Source organism: Mastigoproctus giganteus, chromosome 10, assembly GCF_048544385.1.
Source record: "Mastigoproctus giganteus isolate SK-2022 chromosome 10, ASM4854438v1, whole genome shotgun sequence".
In the NCBI taxonomy this organism is placed as follows: Eukaryota; Metazoa; Arthropoda; class Arachnida; order Uropygi; family Thelyphonidae; genus Mastigoproctus; species Mastigoproctus giganteus.
In genome coordinates this window covers 181,366,957-181,384,481 of record NC_143584.1, presented here as the reverse complement: position 1 = coordinate 181,384,481, position 17,525 = coordinate 181,366,957, and the positions used below count along the sequence as shown (strand labels likewise).

The window sequence follows — 17,525 nt, the reverse complement described above, 5'->3', positions numbered from 1 at the left end:
CGTGGGCTCTCTGGTCGATTTACCAGTTTTGCTGAACGAAAAACCCCAGTTTCTAGTTTGACCCCGGTCCTTTTCCACTCGGTGTGTGGAGGACGGTGGCGATATCACTGTGCTACCGAGCAGAATCTATAGTAGTAGTAAAGTGTAGAGTGTGTTTAGTGTCAAACGGCACCTGGGGGTTCCCCCATTTCCATTGTGGGTGTGAAACAGAATACTGTCAATGCCAGAGGTTTAAATGTGTATGGATTATGTATATGTGTAGTGTCGTGTACAGTTGTTCCTCTGGTCATTTAGCCGCTGGGTCCCTAATGGGACCCAACGTTGTCCACACTCTACCCCGTGGAGTCAGACTAGGTACTCAGTAGTTTAGATATTATTTACTCTGGCAGGTCCTGCTACCTAGTTTCCTTAAATATCAGCGGCTAGGACCTTAAAAAAAATAATAAAATAAAAGAAAATAAAGAAATATATAAAATAAAATAAAATAATATATAAAATAAAATAAAAAAATATAAAATAAAATAAAAAAATATAAAATAAAATAAAAAAAATAAAAAGGGGGGGGGGAAACGCTAGAATTGGTAACCAAAAGTCGTGCGAGGTTCAATTTTGATGTTTCGGATGTACTCTGGTGTATGGGTAGAGTGGGGGGGGAGACTGAAGACTTGGACGATAGAGAAGACGACCCCAGTGGTCAGTAGGGCCTGCCCAGGCCCCACCAGAGGAAAGGAGGGGTTGCAGGGAAGGGAGGAGATGGAGAACCGTGACTCCCCCGCTGAGGAGGGGGTATAAAGTAAATCGAGAGAGGGAGCTCGATTTAAATTGCCAATAAGGCGCTTTGCAGCAGAGCTGCACTGTCAAGTACAGTGGTATCCGTCTAGCCTCCACAGAGGTCTGATCAGGTAGTTGTAGTTCATGAGATTCAGGTCGCGCCCATTCTGTCTTGATTGTAGTCTTTGCAATTGGTAGTCAAGTCCAGTGTTTGTCGCGTTTTCATCACTCTTGTCAGAGAAGTGGAGATTACTGGCCGGATCTTTTGGTCATTCAGTAGTCGCGTTTCAGTTAGTCGCATTTCATGATGATTCGTCGGGAAAGTGGAGGTATCTCCAGGCTTCGTTGCGTTCTGTAGTCAGTCTCCTCCGAATTTGAATCACATCCGGGAATAGGTGTCTTAATCTGGTTTGCTCTGATTTTCGTGAGAGCGTCATCCTATCCTATTGTGGTCAAGTGCTTCTGTCCAGGCAACAAGTCATTGCTGCTTGGGTTGGTTGCACTGTAGTTTTCATGGTAGCGGGTTGCTGTCTAGTCAAGTGGGTTTGGTAGTTGCGGCAGGGTCGGCCTTCTTGTGAAGAGACTTTGGGCATATTTGGAGAATGCTGTGCAGGTGATGTCACTCTCTAGGATGTGGTGCTCTCTGTCTTTAGGGATAAACTGTAGCTCAGTGAAGAATAGACCCGGGAGGTCCTCATAGAGTCGGCAGTCATACATCAGGTGATCCCAGCTCTCCTGTGATCCACATGCACAAAATGGATTGCTGGCTATTTCCAGTGTTGTTAGCTTGCTGCGTATAGCACCCGGTCCTGTTAATAGGTAAGTGCAATAGAATCCCGGGGAGAACCACGAAGGCGATTTTGGATACCTTGTTTCTACATCTGGAATGAACTTGCGAGTTATCTCCCTTTTTGTGGACTCCATCCAACATTGCTGCCATACGGATTGGAGATAGTTTTGTATTCGTTTCTTTTCTGCAGATCGATTCCCAGCGGGGTCCGTGATGTGGTCCCTGTATGTCGTGCTCTTTCCTCGTCCAAGCTGGTATAGCATGCCTGAGCGTATCACCTCCAGGTCAAGAGGCAAGTTGATCACGGGGGAAGTTGATCACATTGCCCCCGTGATAACTGTAGGGCGAGGGTGGAGACGGTGTTACAGGCACGCGTCATGGTAAGAAGAACTGGTCGGTGAATAATATTGAGTTTCCTGCTATTTGCCGCTTTTGTAGCCTTGTTAAACCACACACCTGAGGCTTATGTAGCTGCTGGAAAGAAGACTGTTTTGTAGAGGAGGGCGAGTGTGCACCAGTTTAAGCCCCATTCCCGGCGGACGATCCTTGCCACCATTGCTGCATGTTTCTTCATCTTTGTTTGGATGTAGTTCAGATGTGGTAGGAAAGATAGTTTACTGTCGAGAATGATTCCCAGGTGTTTTAGTTCCATGACCAGTTTTATGGTTTTGTTAATTTTAATTTTTGTAGGCCTTGTGGGTGTTAGGTCTACTTTGAGGAGAATGGATTGAGTCTTGGGTTGGAGATATTTGCAAGTTGTGCTTTCTGGTCCATTTCTGAAAGATGGATAGGGCTCCATTTGCTATTGTTTCCCTCTGAGCCCTTGAGTCAGCTTCCAAGATCAGAGTTAGATCGTCCGCAAAGGCCAGCGTCCGAGTGTCTACAAGGTCCATGGAGAGGAATTCATCCAATACATAGTTCCAAAGGAGCGGTCCAAGCAAAGAGCCCTGCAGACATCCTCCGTAAGTCTGTATTTCAACACTATGGTAAGGTGCCTGGATCACCACTCTTCTCTCGGTGATATAGCTCTGCAGGCAGTTGTACAGTTTATGGGAAGGTTTGAGCACTTCAGTCGCGCAAGGATGCTCGGCCACCAGAGGTTGTGGAAGGCCCACGCAAAATCGACTGAGATGACGAGGAGGCATTTTCTTTGGCAGTTTTCAGCTGTAGTGATGATTCTTTCAAGTGCGTCAGTGGTGGATCGGTCTCTCCTAAATCAAAATTGGGTCTGTGCAGAAAGCTGCGGTTGTACACGTTCATGGGAAGATTTGAGCACCTCAGTCGCGCAAGGACGCTCGGCCACCAGAGGGTGTGCAACGCCCATGCAAAATCGACTGAGATGACGAGGAGGTATTTTCTTTGGCAGTTTTCAGCTGCAGTGATGATTCTTTCAAGTGCATCAGTGATGGATCGGTCTCTCCTAAATCCAAATTGGATCTGTGCAGGAATCTGTGCTCAGTTGTAGTAGGTTTCTATCCTTTGATGAAGGAGTTGCTCAAAGACATTGCTTAGTATAGAGAGAAGAGCGATTGGGCTGATTGAATCAGGCATGTGTTGTGGCTTGGTTGGGCTTTTCAGAATCAGTTTAATGTTGGCAGTTTTCCAGTCTGTGGGAAAGTGGCCGCTTTGGAGACAATGGTTGTATAGGACCAGGAGAAGATTTGGGGCAAACTCTGCCACCGTTTTGACTATTTCAGGTTCTATCATATCCATTCGTGGAGATTTCTTGTTTCTTAGTTTGCCGACTGCGGATATTAGGTCAAGCTGCGTGAAGGATGCTTCTGTGAGGATGGTGTGACATGTGTCATTCTCCTGGCAGATTTTCTCTTGCTCATGGGAGTTTTGGCTGTCCAGAGTTTTGAATATGGTGTTAGGATATAGTTAACCGATTCATTCCAATTTTTCGTCATGCTTCCATGGGGCGTCCTGGTATAGGGTGTCACCTCGCCTCTGGGCAGTTCGTTCATTGTGATTTTATAGACTATGCCGAAGGGGTCCGAGTTTCCCACCCTGGAGACCAGGTGCTCCGAGGGCAGCTTTTTCCGCTGACTGATCATTGCAGTATAGTCATTTCTGATTTCCCGGTATTGTTCCCTGACGGACTCCACAAGGGGGGGGGCACGAACGCCTGGCTGTTTGGAATGCTCGTCCCTTTTGATTGAGTTCTCTGCACAGGGCATCCAGTTCCCTAGACCACCAGGGAACGGCCCCTGGTCGTGGGGATTTTCTTTTGATGGCCTAGTTTGCTGCGTCTACAATTGCATTGGTGACTGCACGCTGTTGGAGGCCAGGGGTTTGGGTCTGGTAGTACTCAGTCGACAGTCTCTGTGGGTTTGTAATGATCGCTTTCTCAAACACATTCCACTCTGCCTTTTCCACAGCGTATCTCTGAAGCTTATAGCTGGTAAAGGGCTCTTGATGTAGTTGTAGTAGTAGTAGTCTAAAACCCTCAGCTGTAGAGAGCAAGGTTCCCAACCCCCGGAAAAGCTAGCGATTTTCGAACAGAAAAGCAGACAAATCGCCCACAGAACACATGAAATTTTTACACACAATACGCATGGATAGTTGAAATTAAATTTATAGGTGACACTAACAAAATAGTTTTTTTTTTTTTTTTTTTTTAGTTTAGCAGTAGTGATGGTAGATAGTAATGACAAAGGATGCAAGAAATCAAGCTTACACAGCATAATTAGAAGTAGCACAGTGGTATCGACACAGTCCTCTCCACACCGGGTGGAAAAGGCCCGGAATCGAAAAGCCCGTGGATTACGCGAGGAACTTTAATGGGCTCTAATAGCAAAATAAAAAAAATAAATAAATAAATAAAATATATATATATATTTCAACACTAGGGTGTGTATATATATACATATATACACTAGTGTTCAAAAATAGAGCATCACCTAGGAATTTCACATTTCTAACACTTTTTCGCGATGGCAGTAATAGTAGTAGTGGCATGTGATGAGCTTATGCAGCACCAGCCAAAAAAAAAATTTACAAAACAATTTCCTCTAAATGTTTGTCCAGTTCCTCCTTAAATTTATTTAACCTATCAACTTCAACAACGACAGATGGAAGTTTGTTCCAGCAATTAACCACCCGCTGGCTAAAGGCAAATTTCCGCACAATCTATGCTAGAAATGTCTTTCCTCAATTTAAATTTATGCCCCTTACGTTCATAATCTGGACGTGGAAGAATCCCATCAGAATTCATCGTGTTCAGCCCATTAACCCAAGTAAGCCTTATACACCTCAATCAGATCACCTCGCAGGTGCCTAGTCTCCAGCCGCTGCAATTTGTAGAATTTAAGCCATTCTTGGTAAAAGAATCCCTTCATTCCCCTCATCAATCTTGTTGCCCTTCTCTGTACACGCTCAAGCAAATCTACATCCTTCCTAAAATGAGGCCTCATGGTGTGGCCTGACCATTATTGCCTTATACAGAGGGATAATCATCTCTTTTTCCCTGCTAGCAAAATTCCTGTATATTATTGACAAAATCCCATGACCTGCCCTGGCAGCATTGTTCAGAAAATTTATATGTCACTGCAGAATTACTCCCAGGTCTTTTTCATTTTCTACCACCTTAAGTGTAGTACCACACACTTGGTACGTTTCTCTGTGGTTGAATAAATAAAATAAAATTTTCTGTTTATATTCCGGACGACCAAAGGGTCAGAGGAGTTCACAAAGTAGACAGAATACAAGAAACAGCACCGTATTCAGCAATCATGGGCTTGAACCCCGCTCACTCAAGGCACGTGTACTTATGCACCCGCACGCCTGATCACTAGGCTACGGCGGCCCATGTGCAGTACTTTGCATTTGTCAATGTTAAACTTCAGTTGCCACTTCTTAGCCCATCTACTAAATTTTCTAGATCCTGTTGCAGTAGCACACTACCATTACTGTCATTAACAACCCTGCCAACCTTTGTATCATCTGCAAACTTCGACACTAAGCGTGATATACCTTCACCAATACAAAACAACAGTGGACCCAACACCGAACCCTGTGGGACTCCACTAATAACATTAATCCACGAAGAGCACCCATTGATTACCACCCTCTGTCTTCTCCCACTCAACCATCCTTTTATCCATTGTAGCAACTTACCCTTAATACAATTCTTCTCCAATTTGTGCAGTAGTCTTCCATGCGCAACAGTGTCAAAAGTTTTCCTGAAATCCAAGTATATGATATCAAAATTATTTTTTACATCCAGTTCCTTTGTAACCACATCATAATATCCAATCAAACGGTATGTTACATTAACGACACAAATAGAAATACAGGAACTTCACCACTTACCAAAGGGTTGAGTTCCGCGGAACTCTACGTAAATCGGAATTTCCTCCATTCTGGTGCAGCACTCGCAACTGAGGTCGCTGAAGTGATTGAATGAATAAATAAATGTTCGACGAACACAAATAGAATCATTTATTGTATTTATTAAATTTTTTTTATTTCATGTGCAAGAAAAATTAGAAATGCTTACAATTTAAAAAATTTCAAAATTATAAAATTACAAAACAGAGAGGAGACAGGCATAACGTCAGTAAGTTTTACCTCTCGAGAATCGTTGCCAGAATCGACGTCTTCAGCTGATCAGTATGCCTCTGCAGAGGTTGAGGGCTGTGGAGATTTAGAAGGGGTCGGCCTCGCAACCTTATGAACATATTAATGGATGACTGGACGGGGGCTTTTTTCTTTTTATCGTAGATTTCTTTGTAGCAAACAAGCATATCATTGGCCTCTCTGTTAACTTTTAAAAATCGTTCGATGTGAGGATCCATCTTCTCAAACCGTGCCATTGCCGACTGGTGATGATACGTCTCGGCTGCTCATTTGGTTCATCTTGAGCTTCATCAGCATTTTCTTCTTTCAGTATCGCTGCCTGCAAGTCAATAAGTTCTTCCTTAGATAATTCCTTTTCTACTTTCTCTTTTAACTCCTCCACGTCTTTTGCAACAACCTCCAACTGAAGTAGCTCTACAACCTTTACAGTCTTATCTGTAACGTCTTCATATAATTCGTCTTTTTCAAATCCTTCGAAGCCTTTTACATGCGGTGGGCATATTTTCTTCCATGTGCCATTTAAACAACTTTTATTAATTTCTACCAGGCCTTATTAATCTTTATGATGGCGTGGTAAATATTGTAAGATTTCCAAAAGTCTCTTTACGTAAACATTTTCTCATCGTCTATTGCAGACAATGCCTGAGCAAATGTTGTAAGTAAATAGTATGCTTTTAAATTCTAAATAACACCCTGATCCATATGTTGGATAAGTGAAGTCGTGTTTCGCGGTAGAAATATGACTCTCACTTTCGAATTGAAATCATCTAGATACGTAGGATGTCCACGAGCATTATCTAATAGAAGCAAAATCTTGAAAGGAACGTCGTTTTCTTTACAATACTGTAATTTTCAACTTCGGGAATGAAACACCATTTAATCCAATCCTCAAACTGAGAGATATTTTTATCCATGCTCACTGGTTCGATCGGAAATGACGGGTAGTGTGGCTTTATTGATGGCCTTAAATGCACGAGGATTTTCAGAATTTTACACAGGCAGTGGTTTTAATCTGTAGTCTCCTGCTGCATTAGTTCTAAGCAAAAGTGTGGCCCTATCTTTTGAAGCCGTGGAACCTGGCATTGTCTTTTCCTCTTTGGCAATACTTATTCGATCCGGCCTTTTTTTTCAATACAGAGCAGCCTCGTCACCATTAAAAATCTGCTGCGTTAAATAGCCGCTTTCATCAATAATTTTTTCCAACACATCGTAAAATTTCTCTGCAGCTGCAGAATCGGCACTGGCGACTTCACCGCATACTTTAACGTTATGGAAACCAGCGCGATGGTTGAACCTATTAAACCACCATTTGCTTGTCACGAACTTCGCTTGGGGTTCGCCGTACTTATCCTTAATATCTTTATGAATACATGTTGCTTTTGTTTGAAATGTCATTAGACTCGCTTCTGAATCTGATATTTCATCCAGATTATTAACTGCTGTTCCATCTTCGATATAGCATCTGAACGCTGTTTTGTGATTACTGTTGATATAGTAGTAGTAGTAGTAGTAGTGGCACATGATGCAAGAAAGCAAGTGTAGGAGCTTATGCAGCATCAGCCAAAAAAAAAAAAAAAAAATCACACCATTCCCTCCAAATGCCTGTCCAGTTCCTCCTTAAATTTATTCAACCTATCAACTTCCACAACGACAGATGGAAGTTTGTTCCAGCAATTAACCACCCACTGGCTAAAGGCAAATTTCCGCACATCTATTCTACATCTGTCCTTTCTTAATTTGAACTTATGTCCCCGTAGGTTCGTAATCTGAACAAGTGGAAGGATCCCATCAGAATTCAGCGTGCTCAACCCATTCAAGGCCTTATAGACCTCAATCAGATCACCGCGCAGGTGCCTAGTCTCCAGCCACTGCAATTTGCAGAACTTAAGCCTCTCTTGGTAAGAGAATCCCTTCATTCCCCTCACCAATCGTGTTGCTCTTCTCTGTACACGCTCAAGTAAATCTACATCCTTCCTAAAATGAGGCCTCCAGACCTGTACGCAGTACTCAAGGCGTGGCCTGACCATTGCCTTATACAGAGGGACAATCACCTCCTTTTCCCTGCTAGCAAAATTCCTATATATCATTGACAAAACCCCTTGACCTGCCCTAGCAGCCTGTCTGCATTGCTCAGAAAAGTTCATATCTGACTGCACAATTACTCCCAGGTCTTTTCCATTTTCTACCACCTTAAGTGTAGTACCACACAGTTGGTACGTTTCTCTGGGGTTACTTCTACCCATATGTAGTACTTTGCATTTGTCAAGGTTGAACTTCAGTTGCCACTTCTTAGCCCATCTGCCCAAATTATCTAGATCCTTTTGCAGTAGCACACTGCCATTACTGTCATTAACAACCCTGCCAACCTTTGTGTCATCTGCAAACTTCGACATTAAGCCTGATATACCTTCATCAATATCATTGATAAATACACAAAACAACAGTGGACCCAACACCGAACCCTGTGGGACTCCACTAATAACATTAGTCCACGAAGAGCAGCACCCATTGATTACCACCCTCTGTCTTCTCCCACTTAACCATCCTTTTATCCATTGTAGCAACTTTCCCTTAATACCATTCTGCTCCAATTTGTACAGTAGTCTTCCATGCGCAACAGTGTCAAAAGCTTTCCTGAAATCCAAGTATATGGTATCAAAATTATTTTTTGCATCCAGTTCCTTTGTGACCACATCATAATAACCAATCAAATTTGTCAGACAAGACTTTCCCTTAACAAACCCATGCTGTGTTTGAATTATTGCTGCAGTCTTGTCTAGATGATCTTAAGCGGATTGATCCTTTGAGATGTTCTTTTATACACGCATTGTCCTTTAAAATAACATTCACTGTTGAATCAGCGAGACCTAATTCTCGTGAAATTGATGACAAACTTTGTCCTTCTTCGTACTTCTTAATCATTTTCATCTTCATTTCTAAATCAATTTTGTTTCGTTTCCTGCCACTACCACCACTTGCACTTTTTGTTAGTTGCTTGTTGCTTTCCCTTCATCATTCTAATACGCAAATAGGAACGAAGAGAAGTTTCTGAAAATTTTGTTTTTTATATGATTGAAGATTTCAGTGAAGGAGAACTCATTTAACCATAATAACTTAAAACCCACACAATTTCAGTTATCAGTATTATCGCAAATGCAATACGATCGATTTTACTACCGGTTTATAATTAGATGCAGTAACAGAAAAGCCCAATAAACTGAAAGTGCAGATTGTTCTTATTGTTTTTTGTCATTATCTCTATGCTTTAGAAAAATATCACAAAGACGTTCAAAATATATTCTTATAACGGGAACATATGATAACGGTGAAAGGGAACTGCAATTTCCATTATAAATATGATCTTTAGAGAGATAAATAGCTTAGTAATATAGCGAAATTTTCAACTTCAAGGACTTGGAACGAATTACAAAAAAAAGAAAAAAAAAGAAAAAATGCAATGTGTTATTGGGTTATCACATCACGATACCTCCATTTTTTCCTACAGGATACAAAATACGTTTGCACCGGCCTGCAGAAACTTACGTAAAGTCGACTTTCCGTACGTCTGGAAGTTCCTGTATAAACGAAAGATATTTATTAATTTTTAAAGCTAAGAAATATTTGACAGGTGCTCTCAAAATATTCCAAAATGAGCATTTGCAACCTTTATACAACCTTTTTCGTAACACGACAATTATGGCTGAAATGTTATCCGAAGCCCTTAGTTTGCTTCAGTTTATCATTTTAAATGGAAAACAAATTTCGAATTTCACCAGATGGAAACTAATATTTAGTTGAACCGGCTCTGGCCCTGATGACAGCAGCACACCGTCGAGGCATTAACAAGATCAATTTCTGAAGATAATCAACTGATTGTTCGTGGTTCCCACACGAATTATGGCTTCCTGAAGTTCACGAAGGGTCTTTGGTTTATTTCTGGTAAATGCAGATTCCACACGATGCCAACAGTTCTCTACAGGATTCAGATCCTCGCTGTTTCCTGGCCAGCTAACAGTTGTAATGGACCAATCTTCCGACCATTTTTTTCAGCTGTAACACACGTAAACACATTAATGTCGAACCTCTAATGCAGAAATGAAGCTAAAGTAACTACGGAAGTGCATACTTATACTTTTTGCCCGTTGACTAGAAGTAGAGTCGTCTTGAAAGATGCAGTTTTCTTGGGAGGTTGAAATGATTTCTAATGGTCGGTAGCAATTTGCCTTCCAATATAGCCAGGTATCCATTGGAAGCCAGACGGAATCTTTTATAAACTGCAGGTGACCCACCTCCGCGATACGAAATGCACCCCTATATCATTTGGCTGGTAGGGAATTTCACTGTAGCACTATACAGTCTGGATGGCATTCTTCACAACGTCTACGGCGAATCGTTTGTCTCCCATCAGAGCCATGCAGGTTGAATTTATTCTCATTCGAGAAAATAACTGACTCCCACTGCTCGAGGGTCCATTTGACACGCTCCTTACACCAAATTAATCGGCCTTTTTCAATTTTTGTGTGAGGACGGGCTTTATCTTAGGACGACGGGCTACAAGTCCATTTTTGAAGAGTCGTCTTCCTGACTGTTACTGCATTTGCTACCACTCCTGTATGTTCTTCCCATTCTCTTTTCAGCTGAGACGAAGAATCTTTATGGTTTTTAAGGCAAAAGCGCTTCAAAACGCGGTCCTGTTTTGGCGTAGAGTCTCGCTTGCGTCCGGTTCCTATTTTCTTATCAGCAGAACCTGTAATTCTTGAGTTTGGAACGAAATCTACTCACTATCGACTGATTACAAGGCACTCTATAAGCGATATGGCGGGATGAAAATCCTTTTTTACGTAAAGCAACAATAGCACTCTTTCTTCGTGGCATCAACTGCAAGTAACTATCCATCCTGACACAAACAAGGAATGACTGCAACTCTTGCTGGTTGGTTGATTTTTATTGGCGCATTAGCAACTAAGGCTATAATGCGCAACAGCTATAAAAGCACGCTCTGCAACTCTTGCAGAGCGTGCTTTTATTACTGAATGTAACAGCTGATGCAATAATACATCATCATCTACGCGTGGCAATCTTATATGATGCAATCTGTAAGAAATATTGCCATGTACTTGCATTATTCGGAGGATAATTACAATTTTAAGAGGTGATTCGCTTTCTTTGAACACCAGTGTATATACATAGTTCACCTATCCGTATCCTCCAAGAATATGACTATTTCTCCTTTGAATTTGCTCAACCCATCTACTTCCACAACAACAGATGGAAACCTGTTCTAATAATCAACCACCAGCTTGCTGAAAGCAAACTTCCGCATATCTACCTGCAACTGTTCCTCTTCAACTTGAATTTCTCTCCACTCATGTGTGTAGTCTCAGCAAGTAGAAGAATACCATTAACATTCAGCTTACTCAATCCTTTCAAGGATTTAAACAACTCAATCAGATGTTCTTGCAGGTGCCTATTTTCCAGATGCTGCAATTTTCAGAACTGAACTCTTTATAGTTAAAAGCACCCTTTTGATCCTTTCACCTGTCTGGTTGCCCTCCTCTTCACCTATTCCAGCAGATCTAAATAATTTCTAAAGCGTGGCCTCCTGATCTGCATACAGTACTCAAAATGCGACCTAACCATGGCTGTATACAAAGGGATAACCTTTCTCTGTTAGCAAAGTTTCAGTGTATCATTGACAAAACCCTATGAGCTTGACTGGCAGAATGTCTACTCCGTTAGAATTTCATGTCTGACTGTTTAATTACCTCCATTTTGGGGTTCCCATCTAAAGAAAAACTAATAAAGAACATTTTCAATTTCATTTTATTGTGACAACAAAACAAACAAATTTATGACATAAGAACTAAATATAAAATTTAATCAAAATTGGTAAAACCATTTTTGAAAAAAACGTAATTTTCAAATTAATCTACACTAAAGTTATTATTATTATTATTATTATTATTATTATTATTATTATTATTATTATTATTATTATTATTAGCTATATGGTGCAAGGAAGCCTGTGGCTTATGCTGCACCAGCCACAAAAAATTCCCGAGTTACCCAGAGAGAGAGAGAGAGAGAGAGAGAGAGAGAGACATAAGTAGAAGGAAATCACTAAGAAAGAGAAGAATGATGATATCCAGCTCAGGACCCCTGGGTGCGCCAAGCCCATACTCACCAGATGTGAACCCCTGGGGTTAAATTTTTCATTGACCTTGGCAGATAGAAAGTTCAGTTCCGATAAAAAATCACTTAAAAATATTAATAAAAAACACCAATGAGTTTTTGAAATAGTGATTTTGTGGCCCTCTCTGATGGGGCCCTAGGAAGATGTCTTTTTGCCTATAGGATAACGTGCCACTGCTTATGAAATTTCTACTAAAGTCCTGTTACAGTGTCACCACAGAGTAGTAAAATACTATACGTTTGTTACTACTTTGTGAGAGTCACCTTACGCAGTGACAGTCCCTGGTAGGGGCTAAAGCTTTCCCTCTTATAATAAAAATAATGTGGATTTTTTACTGCAACATGATTATTAAATCTTAATGTTCCCTCGAATATTGCTTTAGTCCCTCCTCTCCTCTATAGAAAACTTGAATCCCGAGAAAGCGATTTAGCCTTCTCCTTTAGAAAAACATGGGACACTACCTGATCTTATGTACTGCCTTTCTCATGTACGAGTATTATTCATGATACCAGAGCCGGCGGAACATGGTAAGCAGAGCATAGGGGCGAAAAAGTCTGGGGCTGCCGAAATTAAAATTTTTTATTATAATATTAAATAAAAGTATCTCAAAGGCGCCAAATACATCTCTGCTTAGAGTGCCAAAAACCCCTAATGTCGTGCCTGCATGATACGTGGTATTTCCAAAACTGTGCTAAATTTCTTGTTTATCTACTTATCCATTGTCGTTCCACCTCTTGCAGGGTTGCTAAGGAAACCAGATTTCTCCATTTATCTCACTCTCTCTTCAGCTCTTCCCAGCTAACGCCTCTTCTCTCCACATAGCTCGTCACCTTTTCTTGCCAACTTCTTCTCGGCCTTTCTCTTCCAAATGTGGATATTGATTGATTTCAGAGAAAAGTAAAAAAAAAAAGAAGAAAAGAGAAGACTAGTTTATATGTTTGCTCAGAATATGAAAACATTACAGTGATAAACTAGTATTTATCACTGTAATGTCAATGTCAATGACCTGTCGGCTGCATGTGATATAATTATAAGATAACTAATAATCAGAGAACCAAAAGACATTTTCCTTCAGGGTTGATCCGGTTTTGTTATGAGGAACATTTATGTTTCTGCTCTTTACAGACAAATATATTATTTATTTAGGCCTTTTATACTTTAATTAATTTACTGTGGTTGTGAAGGGTGTTTATAGTCTTCTTTTCATATTAGCTGTTTTATTGCGGGTGAGGACGTCGAGCAGTTTAAAGTTTTGAAACCCCAGAGCATAGCGTAGTAAGATATTACTAAGATATTACACTCTGGGGCACAGTAGTAAGATATTACTACTACTCCTGTTCCCCAGAGTAATATATCTTAAACACTGTTCTTGAAAACGATAAACTTCTGCTGTATGTCTTCGGTTCATGCTGTGGTCTGCTGTACAGAGGCGCTTTTGTCATTTCTGAGATGGCTGGTTACGCAGAGTGGTATATTCAACTTAGTGTTTGTTACGTTATTGGGCTTTTACTTTCTTTTGTAACTTCTGAAAGTTGTTATCGTGAAAGTTCATGTAGCTGCAGGTTTCAAATGGAAGTTTAATAAATTTAGAAGCCCTTTCTACTTTTCCTGAGCCTCGGTAAGTTTATTTTGTCAACTCTGCTTTACCAGGTGATCTTATGCATATTTGTTTGAACAACAGTCAAATATTGAGTGAACGGGTTTTGACGGCTTTGAGTCTCACTGAGGCCAAGTGAAATCTTCAGAATCATATCCTCGTAAATTTTTTCTGGAGATCTTATACAGAGTTGTTTCCTGCGTAAATTCCAATTTTATGTCTTTGATTGAAGCTTCCAGATTCACGCTATCTTTGTTATGCTTGTCATGTTGGAGTTCATCCTGAATTTTATAGTAATATCTGTGTTTTCTATGAATTGTACAAATATGCGATTTCTTTTATTTCAGCCATGCTCTTTTAAAAAAAATGTAATTCATTGTTTTATCGTTGTAGGATTTCCTATTAAAGTCTGTAAAGTTTAAAGAACAAGTCACCTGGAACAAACTTCCATCTGTCGTTGTGGAAGTTGATAGGTTAAATAAATTTAAGGAGGAACTGGACAGGCATTTGGAGGGAATGGTGTGATTTTATTTATTTATTATTTTTTTTTTTTGGCTGATGCTGCATAAGCTCATTCATTTGCTTTCTTGCATTACATGCCACTACTACTACCAGAAAAGTTACGTTTCTTGTCAATCAGCATTTTTTCCCTATATCCAGCGAGTCAACACTTTTCATCATGATCAAGCACACGTCCTTGAAAAGGAGCAACAAAGCCTACATGACAAAACTTAACTAAAAAAAAGAGAAGTTGATAGAGTAATAAAGTTTTCATTAGAAACCACTCTTGAAAAAAATTTCATATCTGTCATTCATTTTTTGTGACAAATAGGTTAGTGTAACAGGTTACGTACATCGTGAGATAGTCGAAACATTCTTATATCGGGAAATGCGCTTATCCAGCAAGAAAATGTAACTTTCCTAGCCCCTCATTTACTACATTTGTAAAAATTCCATCAACAGTGGCTGAAACTTGTTTAGGTCACCTGGTTGAAGTTAAATAATGCATGCAGTGGTGTACTGCTAATTGTTTAATAGTGGATTTGTTAACAGAAACTAATTGCACATCACATATAATAGCATTAGCAAAGGCACAGATGCAAAAAAGCAAGCTTATATAGCATCAGCCAAAAAAAAAAAAAAAAAACCATTATTTCACCCATCCACTCACTCCAAATGTTTGTCAAGTTCTGCCTTGAACCTATTTAAGCTATTAACTTCTACAATGACAGATGGAAATTTGTTCCACCAATCAACCATCCGCTGGCTAAAGGCAAACTTCTGCACATCTATCCTACAACCGTTTTTCCTCAGTTTGAATTTATGCCCTCTCGGATGATTATTCTGAGCAAGAGGAAGAATCCCATCAGCATTGAGCATGCTCAAACCATTCAAGGCTTTATACACCTCAATCAGATCACCTCTCAGGTGCCTAGTCTCCAGACACTGTAATTTGCAAAACAAGCCTTTCTTTGTAAGAGCAACCCTTTGTTCCATTCTTCATGTTGCCCTTCTCTGTACTCATTCCAACAGCTCTACATCCTTCTTAAAATGAGGCCTCCAGACCTGTATACAGTACTCAAGGTGTGGCCTGACCATTGCTTTATACAAGGGGATAATCACCTCCTTATCCCTGCTAGAAAAATTCCTGTATATCATTGACAAGAATTCCTGTATATCATTGACAAGACACCATGAGTTATGTGGGCAAAACAAAACGACGGCTCAAAGATTGTCTGGGGGAACATGCAAATGCTATAAAAACCGCTGATTACAATAAGTCTGCTGTGGCCGAACATTTTTGGGAGAAGCAGCATCAAATCTCCCCAGAGGATGCGGTTATTGTGGATCGAGCGCATGGGTTCTGGAACCGTAAATGGCTCGAGAGCCTACGAATCTGTTCATCCGACCACAATATTATGAATAGGGACAGAGGTATGCGTATGCATCCTCTGTTTCACACTATCATCCTAAATATGGATGTACGGTTTTGCTTGACACGTTCCCGAGCTGTTTCCGCTTCCAGTTCAGACCATGCGCCGACTGAACCACGTGTATAAGTACCGTGAGCCTGTTATATAAGGATGTGCTGCAGGAAGTTTTATTATTGCTGAGGAAGGAAGCCGATGCTTCCGAAAGCGCCAGATTTTTATTGTTTTTATCGCTTTTAATCCGGTTTATTTTAGTGTATTTTATTGCAAGGATTTCTTCATAGTTTTAATGTTTTTTTTTTTTTTTTTTTTTTACAATGTACATAATTTAATTTAATATAATAGCAGTTTTTGTAAATATATTTTATTTTATTTGTAAATATTTTAGTTACAGTAAAATACTTATATTTTCATGGTTGGTGTATGAGTCTATTTATTGCTAAAATATGAATTTGCCCAATTTCAGAGGCTTTTTTCAGGACACCATGAGCTACTCTTGCAGACCGTCTGCACTGCTCAGAAAACTTCATATCTGCTTGCACAATTACCCCCAGGTCCTTTTCATTCTCTACCACTGTCAGTGTAGTACCACAGAGTTGATACATTACTCTGGGATTACTGCTTCCCATATGTAGTACTTTACGTTTGTCAATGTTAAACTTCATTTGCCACCTCTCAGCCCATCTGCTCAACTTTTCTAGATCCTGTTGCAGCAGTGTACTCTCATTAGTGTCATTAGCAACAGTGCCAACCTTCGTATTGTCTGAAAACTTGGACATTAAGCCTGATATACCATCATCAGTATCATTTATAATAATTCTTAATAACTGACAGCAAACCTTTTTTTTTTTTAAATGGCCCAAAAAAAAAAAAAAAAAAAAACTGGAAGTGCCACCCATAATGTACTCCTGAGGCCAGTACATGTGGTCACTGTTTTTCCACACCATGTGGAAATTGTTTGCATTCATGTAGGTTTGAATAAGGGAAGTGGCTTCTAGGCTAGCCATCCTTCAATAACCCCCATCAAAACAAGAAAAACAGCAAAGAGTTCTTTACTTATGTAAACTCTAGAAGGAAAGGGATAAATCAGATTGGACCACTTAACATAGATGGGTTGACTATTGATGATCATGCTCAGGTAGCTGATAAACTGAATGAGTATTTTGCATCTACATTCGCACATGAGGAGTTATTCAATGAGGGGAGCACCAGAAGTTTATCAAACTCTAACGGCGAGTTAAGTGATTTGGTAATAACTGAGAGCAAAGTGGAGGAGAAATTGTTGAAGTTAAACATAAGGAAGACACCTGGGATGGATGGGATCTATCCAGTTATATTAAATGAGGCAGCAAAGGAAGTAAGCAAACCCTTAGCCATAATTATGAGAGCTTTCTTGGACTCAGGGGTGGTACCCATGGACTGGAGGTGTGCAAATGTATCACCAATTCACAAAGGGGGTTCAAAAGGCGACAAGTAACTACAGACCTGTTAGTTTAACTTGTGTTCCAGGGAAAATATTGTAATCACTGGTTAAAGAAGCATTGCAGGATCATCTAGACAAGACTGCAGTAATAGTTAAGACACTGCATGGGCTTGTTAAATGGGAGGTCTTGTCTGACCAATTTTATTGGATACTATGATGTGGTCACTAAGGAACTAAAT

The 17,525-nt window shown here is 40.2% G+C and overlaps 1 protein-coding gene across 1 annotated transcript in view; it reads left to right on the top strand.

The window, feature by feature from the left end:
* Nucleotides 1–13,726: 13,726 nt before the first annotated feature.
* The window catches only part of LOC150079591 (cation-dependent mannose-6-phosphate receptor-like), a 100,673-nt gene continuing 96,874 nt past the window's right edge, over nucleotides 13,727–17,525 (top strand). The window contains exon 1 of the mRNA XM_090383561.1: nucleotides 13,727–13,953. The gene's annotated coding sequence lies outside the window, so the exon portion shown is untranslated. The remainder of the gene's footprint in view (nucleotides 13,954–17,525) is intronic.